Source organism: Pinus tabuliformis, chromosome 8 (genome assembly GCF_031772625.1).
Source record: "Pinus tabuliformis cultivar Carrire ecotype Pingquan chromosome 8, CPIR1, whole genome shotgun sequence".
NCBI lineage: Eukaryota > Viridiplantae > Streptophyta > Pinopsida > Pinales > Pinaceae > Pinus > Pinus tabuliformis.
Window position 1 is genome coordinate 1349394155 of NC_142294.1, and position 11182 is coordinate 1349405336.

General features: G+C 33.2%; 1 non-coding gene across 1 annotated transcript; it reads right to left on the minus strand.

Annotated features, from left to right (window-relative positions):
* Positions 1 to 1450: 1450 nt before the first annotated feature.
* TRNAD-GUC (transfer RNA aspartic acid (anticodon GUC)) lies at positions 1451 to 1522 on the minus strand. The gene has a single exon. It is a non-coding gene; the product is annotated as a tRNA-Asp (tRNA).
* Positions 1523 to 11182: the final 9660 nt, after the last annotated feature.

An 11182-nucleotide genomic window follows, 5' to 3' on the forward strand; every position in this document is an offset into this window, starting at 1 on the left:
ATCGCTGACGTTGCAGGCCTAAATCCGTGTAATAAACGTTCACGGAAATAAGGTTATTTAGTCACAGCGAAGTCACGTCAACATTAAAAATGGAGGCGTCTGAGACACATCAATAAGTTCGGTACTCGCAAGTCGCGTCTAACTGTCACACACTCCGCGTTTTCTTCGTTGTAAATTAGTTAAACAATTTGAGCGACCCATGATGAAAAACTTCCACGCAAACAGAATAAATTAAATTGGTTGCCTAACTCTCCGGAGAAACCCATCGATGGCATAACTGTCCACGTGTCAGCACGGGAGACAAAGGGACGACGAAAGTCTGTTCCAAAGGGAAGGCCTATCGGCCTAATTAATTGTTATTATTTAATATATACTAATTTTTATTAAATAATAATAAAAATAATCATTAAATTAATATCCATGAGAGACTATGTTACATGTGACTCTTGTTTACATAAATGAATTGAATTGAATTACTTCATTATGTTACCAATGTGTCTATTTTGAAATAGGACTTTGAAAATTTTAATTTAATTATTAGTAATAATCAGATGAATGGTAGGGATTTAATTTTCATAGAATATTCTAGAATATTTATTGTAGGATATACAAATCATTGGTTGAAATTTATCTCTAGAATAGTTATGCCTTTTTTACTCTTAATTAAATTCATTAATTAAAAAAAAATTGTGATATGACACACTACACGGTGGGCATGTCATATTGATAAGGTATGGTATTGGTCCATGGTATTGTAACATATCTTATTTACAACTTAAAAATCTCTATGGTAAAATAGGAGTAAATCTTCATGGTTAAAAATCGTGTTCCATGTTTTTAAATGTATATAGATAACTTATATATTTATTATTTTAAAATTAATACTAAATTAAAACAAAATTATAATTTAATTAGTTTTTATGACTTTTTAAATTTTAATAATATAAAATGTATCATGAAATAAGTATTTTGATGTTTATTATAGATTAATGTCTATTAATATTTCCCAGTGATTTAATTTATAAGGTTATATCACTTAATAACTCTTTCAAAATTACAATAATAAAAATCTATTTTTTAATGTTCAATGAATATACTATTTTAATTAATTTTTATAATTTTTTTTAAATTTTAATAACATAAAATATATGTTGAAATAAATATTTTGATATTTATTATAAATTAATATCTATCTATATTTATCAATAATTAAATTATAATAATTATAATTAAGATTAATTAACTCTTTCACAATTACTACGATAAAACTCTATTTTATAATGTTATTACATAAATGTACTACCAAGATAGAAATCGAAGTATGGAATCGGAATCCAATTCAACTTCCAAGTGTACCATCGTCACCCAAAATTCATCTGTACACTTCAAAGTTAAAAATTAATATTTTCACCAGCAACAGAACAAACAATAACACAAATTTTGCTAATATCGCCGTTGCCGGGGATCGAACCCGGGTCACCCGCGTGACAGGCGGGAATACTCACCACTATACTACAACGACTGATATGTAATAACGATCGCATTTCTATATTATCAAGCTTCTGTATTTAAGAAGAAAGTAAATTCAAGTGGGATGGGATCTGGAGAATGTGTGAAAGCAAAAGAGAGTTACTGCGTAACTACCGTAATAAGAAAAAAATAAATTCCAAGAGGATGTCCTTTTTATGTGAGAGAGTCGTTTAAGTATTACCATTAATAGTATTATTACAAGGGAGTAATTCTCAAAACATTATATTATATATAACCGGTAAAAGAATCAAGTGTATATAGTGATTTAATAAGTTAATTTATATTTCCTTTTAAAGTTATTGTTTTCTTTTTTATTTAACTTATTCTTTGGGATTTGAAAAAATTAGATTTTATTTTGGAATTGATTTTTATCATAAATTAAATTGAAATTATAATGTTAAAAAGGAAGATTTCAATAATCAAAAATGGAAATCTTATTATTATTTTGAAAACCATTATAAAATAAAGTTTTGTTTTTGGGAAATAAAATGTCTTTTTGAAATATGTGTTATTTTATTGTTTTTTTTATGAAGGTAAGGTTTGGATTGTAATATTTCTAATGAAATTAGGAAGAAAATTAGACAAATTCAAATAAATTATATAATAACTTTTAATTAAAATTAATATATCTTATCCAATTTTCCCTTTAAATATTGAGTAGGTTGAGCTTCCAATGAGAGTAAATTTATGAGAAGGTGATTAATGTATATAAATAAATTTATTAATATTAAGAATTAAATGCATTGTGTTATTACTTCAAACATTAGTAAAAACTACTCAAGGCTTAAAAGAAGATGGACTAGATATGTGGTATTTCTTGGATGAACCATTAGGGAGAGTAGGGAACATCACTATTCAAGATATCAATAATATTAAAGGGTATATCATAAATAATTTTAAATAATATTAAAGGGTATATCATAAATAATTCTAAAGAGAAAATATAGAGTGAAAGGAAGAGAAATCAATATACTATAAGGAACTCGTTGATCATCAAGGAGAAGATCAAAATTATGTATTTATTATTTATAATTCAAAAAAGAAAATAAATATTGCAGTAATACAAATTAATTTTTATGAGTTTTATAGTGAATCAATTGGCATGAGCTTCATAGTGAAATGGGACATTGGACAAGATGCAAAACAACGTGGTAGAAAACACTTTGTAAAATTTGTGAGATGACTAAAATAAAAGCTGAAAACCTTTTTTTGGAACTTTGTAAAATTTCTAAGATAAATAAAATTAAGGATGAAAAACACTTTTTTGAAACTCTCCACTTACATCGACATTAGATCCAATTTTCATATTTACAATAACACCAACCTCCATAACTTGTTAACCCATTGTGAAAATTTCAACTATTGCAGCAACTATAAATTATTCTTCTAACTGGTTAATTGTTAAGCAGTTTATTTCCTTCGATAAACAACGAATAAAATCACAACTACAATATTCACCATAAAAACGTTGTGGAAAATAAAATGCTAAAAGCTAAGAAATGTTAGCACGCATACAAAAAATTTGACACGTTATTTTTGGACAAATGTCCCTGGAAAAACCTAATGTGGGAAACCCAGTGCAGAAGATGAGGGTTTTATTATTATGTAGCAGTGAAAGTACAATTTGGATGTCGAAATATTGACAATCCTCAACAAGAAATGTGACAAAAATATTAGAGAGAATTTTTTGCTCTCTCCACTGGAAATCTCAACTACTAGCTCCCTTTGAAGGCTAGTTGTCCAACCTCTGTGCAAGCCCCTTCTGTGCAAATCCCTCACACGTGTGGCTGGAATCACCCTTACAACAAGTCATCCTACTTGTCTCTATTGTTGGAAGTGACTCTCCAATAGTCTAGAAAATCTTACTTACTGGCCTATGGATGCTAAACCGATCTTCCCAACAGCTAAATCGAACTGCCTTTGAAGTTTTATGCGCGGGACTCTGCGTAACCTCTCAGTGGAATACTCTGTCACTTGTTGTTGCTCACCAAAACTGGAAACCTTCCTCCATATTCATTGTCTCTGCCCCTCGATGGTTCTCTTCCCCCTCTGGGTCAAACTCTCTTCCTCAACTCGGTTGCTACTATTGGATAGCTCGATCTTACAAGGAAACTCGCTCTCCAAGTGCGTTATCCATCTACCCCATCGACCTCCTCTTATAATCTCCATTTGAGTCTTCAATGGCCACAATTAAGTCTTTATCGATGGCTGAGATCATTTCTAAGTTGATCCATGTGAATTTCTAGAGAAATCTCACCTTCCTCAATTAATTATTGTTAATTAATCATTTTCCCTAATTTAGACTTAGGAAAATTAATTAATAATTAATTAACTAATCAGGGTATTTCTAGGTGTATTTTCCTGAAACTTTTTCTGGGTTCTGGGGTCCAAGTATTTCTTAGCCTCTCTCACCAAAGTTGAGACTAGAACACCATCTGATGCTACAAAAACTAACACTCCCTCTTAGTGAGGAAGGTGTTATTCAATTGTCTCATAACATCTTCCATACACGTTGTTGATGTCTGACAAGAGTGACTACATGTCATTATCCACCAACTACTATGCAACTCTGATAATATTGCATTTCTGGTATTTTTGACATTGCATTGTATAATTGTATTGCTGCCAACACTGCAACTGCACTACAATCGATCTCATATCATTATTGTTGTTGTTACAGCTACTAGAACTACAATCCAAAAATACTAAATTTTAATCAACTGTGTCTATGAACTGCAACTGTCTCCTAAGTCTTTGATTGCGACTAGCCTTTGCGCTACCTACTGAGTATGTATGTGTTACAATTTCTTTGCACTCCTCAGCACTTGACTGCCAATAGTATTGCAACTGTCCCTCAAGAACTGAAGGCATCAATCTAACACTTATCCATCTACTACCGAATATTATGGGCCCCTGTAGCAAGGGTAATGATCTATCCGAGGAGAAAACTACAAGCGTTTCTCCTTTGTGGACCCTTCCTAACTCTGGAGTATAGAACTCAATGTCTCCCCACCTCCCTCCTAGAGGTATAACTGCATACAAAGAAAATTGATCCTTTAGCCTAAAGGATAGCTTATCTCTTTGCCAAATTTGTTTCCTTCTCCTAGTTCTCCTTCTTGTCCTTCTTCCTCTTAGGACACTAAGTGTTGTAGTGACCGAATTCATCACACCTGAAGCAATTAATCTTCGACAGGTCCTTCTTCTTCTTGTCTCCTCCTCCCTGTGAGCCTTGTCCATTACTAGGACCTTTCTTTTCATTTCCCTTTGATGCAAGGGAAACGTTTTCCTCCTTCACACTCTTCGATCCTTTGCTTCTACTGCCACCAAGGGTACTCCTGATTAGAGAAAGTTTCATTTCCTCCTGAGTGAATTCGACCCATAACCGATCCCATCCTAGTAGTGTATCTCATCCTAAAATGACTTGGACGAAAATAACCCACTCTTCGGTGAAATTGTTGATAGAAACACGCACAAGCACATTGTCCTTTGGCTTCACACCTGCGGTTTCTAGCTCATCTCGAATATCTTGAATTCTGGTGAGGTAGGGGGTAACTCCCTCTCCCTTCTGCATCTTGGTGGTCCTCAGTCTCTCCTTCATGAACATCTTTCGATTCTCAAGAGGATTCTAGTATAGTGATGCGAGAACGTCCCACATCTCTTTGGTCATATTCTTGGCTGCTAAGAGTGTGACTATATGGTCCCAAAATCCATCTAGGATCAACTACTTCACCTTTGTCATTTCCTTTATGAAATTCTCTAGTTGCGGCTGGTTTGTAGGTTCTACTACTACTCTTTCTGCATATGTCTTCAGACCATGCTTATCTAGTAGAAAGGACATCCTCACCTTCCAAATGATATAGTTGGAAGCATCATCCATTTTGGCCTAATCTCTAAGCCCTACTAATACAATCTTTTGCAAATATCACAACTGGGAAATAAACAAAAATCTCCTCCTCTCCCTGCTAGGGTGCATACTCTGCCACACGCACTTCCTTCCGGAAATCCGCAATTTTGGACTATTTTTTCCCTCTACTGCTGGAAATTTTGAATTTCCTTCAAGGATGAAGCTAGAAACCCTCTAAGGAAAAATTCATTTGTGTGTGTTCTTCTCTTCCACCCGACGTTGATTTTGCTACTACAAAAATAATTGTGCCAAGATCAAGAGTTTGCTCTGTAAAAAAATACTGAGTTGTTGCTCCCTCTGCATGCTAGAATCACTTCCTGGACAAATCAACCCTTCCTGCACCCTGCAACTGGAAATTCAACCCCCTTGTCCAACAATTCTCACTACCTGGCTAGGCACTGCGCAACCCCTGGAAAAATTGTCATGTTTCTCCCTATGAACATCAAATCTCTCCCTCTCCATCTTTGAGCCTCTTGTCTTTCAAACTCGATATGCTACCATGTGAAAATTTCAACTATTGCAGCAACTAGAAATTATTCTTCTAATTGATTATTTTTTAAGTAATTTATTTTTTGCAGAAAACAATGAATAAAATCACAATTGCAATATTCACCACAAAAACGTTGTGGAAAATAAAATGTTGGAAACTAAGAAATGCTAACATGCACACAAACATTTTGACACCATTATTTTTGGGCAGATGTCCCCGAAAAAACCCAATGTAGGAAATATTTTGCAACAAATGAGGGTTTTATTATTATGTAGTAGTGAAATAATCTTAGTACAATCTGCATGTCGAAATATTGGTAATCCTCAACAAGAAATCTAACAAACATATTAGGGAGAATTTTTCTCTCTCTCCACTGACAATCTATACTAACAATCCTCAGCAAGAAATCTGACAAAAATATTAGAGAGAGTTTTTCTCTTTCTCTACTAACAATCCCAACTATTGGCTCCCTCTAAAGGCTAGTCATCCACCCTCTGCGCAGATCCCTCACACATGTGGCTGGAATCACCCTCACAACAAGTCATCATGCATGTCATTGTTGTTGGAATTAACTCTCTAACACTCTAGAAAATCTTCATGGCCTCTGGATGTTGATTCGATCTTCCCCATAGCTAAATTGAACTGCCTCTGAAGCTACCTGGGAGACCTCTACGCAGCCTCTCTGTGGAATAATATGTCACTTTTTGTTGCTCACCGAAATAAGAAAAATTCCTCTAGATTCACTATCTCTACCCCTTGTTGGCTCTCTTCCCCGTCTGGATCTAACTCTCTTCTTCAACTCAGTTGTTGTTGTTGGACAGCTTGATATGCCAAGGAAACTCACTCTCTAAGTGTGTTCTCCATCTACCCCATCGACCTCATCTTATAATATCTAGTTAAGTCCTCAATGACCACGACTAAGTCTACATTGATAGTTGAAATCATTTATGAATTGATCTATGTGAGTTTCTAGAGAAATCTCACCTTCCTCAATTAATTCATGTTAATTAATCATTTTCCCTAAGTTAGACATAGGAAAAAATTAATTATTGATTAATTAACTCAATTAAGGCATTTCTAGGTGGATTTCCTGAAAAATTTATGTGGGTTTTGGAGTCCTAGTGTTTCTTAACCTCTCTGACCAAAGTTAAGACTAGAACATCATCCTATACTATAAAAACTAACACCCATATGATTAAAAATTATCTTGAAAAAATAATTTCCTAAAAAATTAGCCATAAAAATTTAACCATAAAATCAACATGATAAATCACAGCAATTACTTCTACTTTATAAGTCTCATAGACCAAATTAAAAATTTAACCATAAAATCAACGAGATATATCAAAGCAATTACTTCTACTTTATAGGTCTCATAGACCAAATTTGGTCTTAACAAACAATAATGATTAACAAACAATAATCTTAATCATTATTACTTAGTGATCAAAGAATCCACTTTTTAGGTAATTATATTCTATATAAATTTTGAAACTTGTGAGTTTCATGATCTGATATATTATATCCATGTAGCTTCAAAAGTGCATTACCAAGTTGGATGTCAAACATGAAAATCATCATTCGTTCAAGCTTCTAAAAATGCATGAGCATATTTTTTTAAGGCGAATCCCTCGATATGAATAATACATTTTAGCAAATGTGGCAACGAAAAATCGACATTATAAATATTTCTTCATCGAACACCTCAAAACTCCTATACACCTTGTGGATTTTGATGTGTAATAAAGAAACCATTTGTACATAATCATGTGGTCATTCTAACCATATTTTTTAAAATATCAGTAATTTAATGTGGAAAATTTGCATTTAATTAAATGTTTCTCCAAAAAAATTTCAAATTTTGATCCCATCAACTCTAATTCAATGTTCAATTTATAATCTTTAAAAACAAAATATACAAACACAATCATTTTTAAGTTTTTGAAGCCCACCAATTAATATTCGAATCACATTTTATAAGTCTTTGTGTGCTTGTCAATTTTTCCCTGAAGTAACTTTTGATCCCATCAACTAATTCAATGCTCAATTTACTATTTTTAAAACTTTTGATGCCATCTAATTCAATGTTTAATTTTTAATTTTTAAAAACAAAATATACGAGCACAATCATTTATTAGTTTTTGAAGCCGGCCAATTAATATTTGAATCACATTTTATACTTGTCAATTTTTTCCTAAAGTAACTTTTGATTCCATCAACTAATTCAATGTTCAATTTTTAATTTTTAAAAACAAAATAATAAGCACAGTCATTTATTAGTTTTTGAAGTCGACTAATTAATATTTGAATCACATATTTATAAGCATGTGTGCTTGTGAATTTTTCCTACAATTTACATGAAACACCAAAAATATTATTTGGAAGAGAAAACACCTATGAGGATCTCACATGTTTTTAATAATATTTTTGGTACTCTAATTTTTATGCTACTCATTTTTCTTTGAAAGCTTTTGGAAGTGTGAAAAAACAGAATAAATTATAAATAATAATAATAATGAAATTAAAAGTGTGAAAATGATATTTCATTAGATAAATGATTCATTGATGAATCCATTCAATTCAACTTTGCCGGTTACGATAATAGAAATGAAGAGATTTCACACCCTAAAAGTTGCAACTACAGAAAATATTTCAATAAGGGAGTTGGATTTCATTTTTTTTAAACCCTTGATGAAGATATTGAACTTAAAAGGGTTATTACAAAGCTCTATCAAGCACCTAATACGGATTTTTAAAATACCTTGATTAAGGGTTACTTAAACCCTTGATTGAGGTATTTGTGGGTTAGAAAAAAGGCTCAATCAAACTAACAGCTTGATCAAGATTCATGTGCGTCATTGTTGTAAATAGAAATAATGGCCCTGTAGCCTAATTTGGTTGGTTTATAGAGAAGGGAGCTTGATCAAGATATAGAGCTCCCTTAGCATCTTTTTTTGTGAAACCATGATGATTTATTGTTAGGTTCGTATAATACTAGTATATCCCCCTTATTGTTATTGTTGTGCCTCATAGAAGCCCATTGTTGTTATTATTATGCCCTTACATTATTATTGTTATGTAGACACTAATTATATTGTCCCTTTAGACTCGTATATATACCAAGGAGGTCTTGTCATTTGTATCATCCAAGAATTGTTTATTTATGTGATGTAAAGGGAGGTTTTCCCCTCAAAACGGCTTATTATATAGTCATTGTTCTATCATTTTTTTTATGTTTATGTGTTATTTTAATCTAGATGCATAACATTTGGTATCAGAAATCTTAATTTTAGAGTTTTCTTGCTTCAAATGAGTCATCGTGGAATTTTCACTATAATTTGTAGAGCTTTAGATCATGAAAATGTTACCATGTGGAGGCAAAATCTATATGAACGTTTGGTTAAAATTTCAAACTTTTGTTCGCTATATTTTCAAATGTATTTGTTAAAATGTGGCAACAAGAATATTCCAATTTTAATTTGTCCTTAAATTAATATTGAGAATTAAAATTCAAATTTAGTCTCACCAACTACTTGAAAAATAATTAATTAATTCATCTTGAATTAATTAGTTGGAGAAATTCAAGCTAGAAGTTTTTGTGAAGTCATGCAACAGTTATACCTTTGATTGAGGAAATTATCCCTTAATTAATGAGATAAGGATGAGTTGTATTTGAGTTGTAATTAGCTAGCTCAGTTAACTGAATTAAGTCTAGTTAAATTAGTTCCAAACAGTTTGAGAAACTAATTGTGAGTTCAGTCAGTTAATGCATGCATGCATGAAACTAGTGTACTCCAGATAACTGAATATTCTCTCATAAATAACTCATGCATGTCAGTTCAGACAAAGACCCAGTTGAGATTAAAGGCAGGGACAGTGTACTATCAGTTGCAAGAATTTTCCTATAAGAAATGCAGAAGGAATTCATTCCTTGAGATTTGCGTAGTTTTACAGTGTGTTGGAGCAGTGTGTGAGATCAGTGTCACACAAGGTTACAGATGAAACACCTAGGGAAAACAGCGCAAGGAAATAAGAGTCTTGGAGGGTAGAGGGAAAGGCATATGAGTTGTCTACTCTGTCTATGAGCAGTCTGAGGGATTGTATTGAGAGTTGGATAGCTATGAGAGCTAAAGCTTTGTGTAATCCTGAGATATTTCTACTTGTATGATAATATAGATAGCGGGGTTTTTAGCTGAGGCTTTCCCCAGAGTATTATTCTGTGTTTCATGTGTATTGATTCTTCTTCTCTGTTATCTGTGTTCTGTTTGATCTTGCTCAAAATCGATTAAGCTTCCACAAGTTTGATTGTAGAAGTAGATTAAGTATTTTGCTTTAGTATATTGCATTATCAGGTTAATCTACAGTGACAATTTCTACATGGTATCAGAGCAAAGGTGATTAAAGCTGTGAACTGTATACTGAGAAGGGAAATTCGAAGTTTGAAGTTCTTGATTGTAGGTACAAATCGAATTCTTATCACACCTCAAAGTTCACCAATGGCATTCAATGGCTTGAGACTCAAGTATGCATTGGATGGCAGCTCGAATTACATAGCGTGGAAGGATCACATGGAAGCGGTATTCTAAGACAATGGTTTGAAGGATTTCATTGATCAAGAAATCCCCAAGCCATCTGCAGCTAATGCACAGGAATTGGCTAAATGGAAGAAGTGTGTGACGAAGGTGAGAAGGATTCTTCTGAAGGGAGTTTAAGACCATATTGTCTCAAGTCTCCATGGTAAGGAGACTCTGTTTTCAATGTGCAAGACATTGAAGGACCTATATCAGAACAGTAGTGACCAAAGGAAACTGGTGCTCAAGGATAAGCTTTGGAAAATCAAGTGTGAGAAGGGCAACACTATTTCTACATATTTGAACAAGCTCACCACCTGCAGAGATGAGCTTGGTAGTGTGGGAATAACGACAGTCGATGATGATATGGTGAGTCTTGCTCTTCTCGGTCTTCCTAAGAGCTGGCATACCTACCAAGACTCTGTGAATGGAAGAGAGAAACTGTTGAATTGGGAACGACTGTGGTCAGATCTGATGCAGGAGAAGATCAGGAGGAGCACCAGAGATGGTTCTTCATCTAAGCATGATGATGAAGAAAATATTGCCTTAGCAAGTAAGGCAAGGAAAGGGAAAAGAAAGGCTTCCCATTCCAAATTGAGTTCTTCTCATGGAGGGAAGAAGATTGACAAATCTAAAGTGAGATGCTTTAATTTTCATGAGGTGGGCCATTATGCAACTAATTGTCCA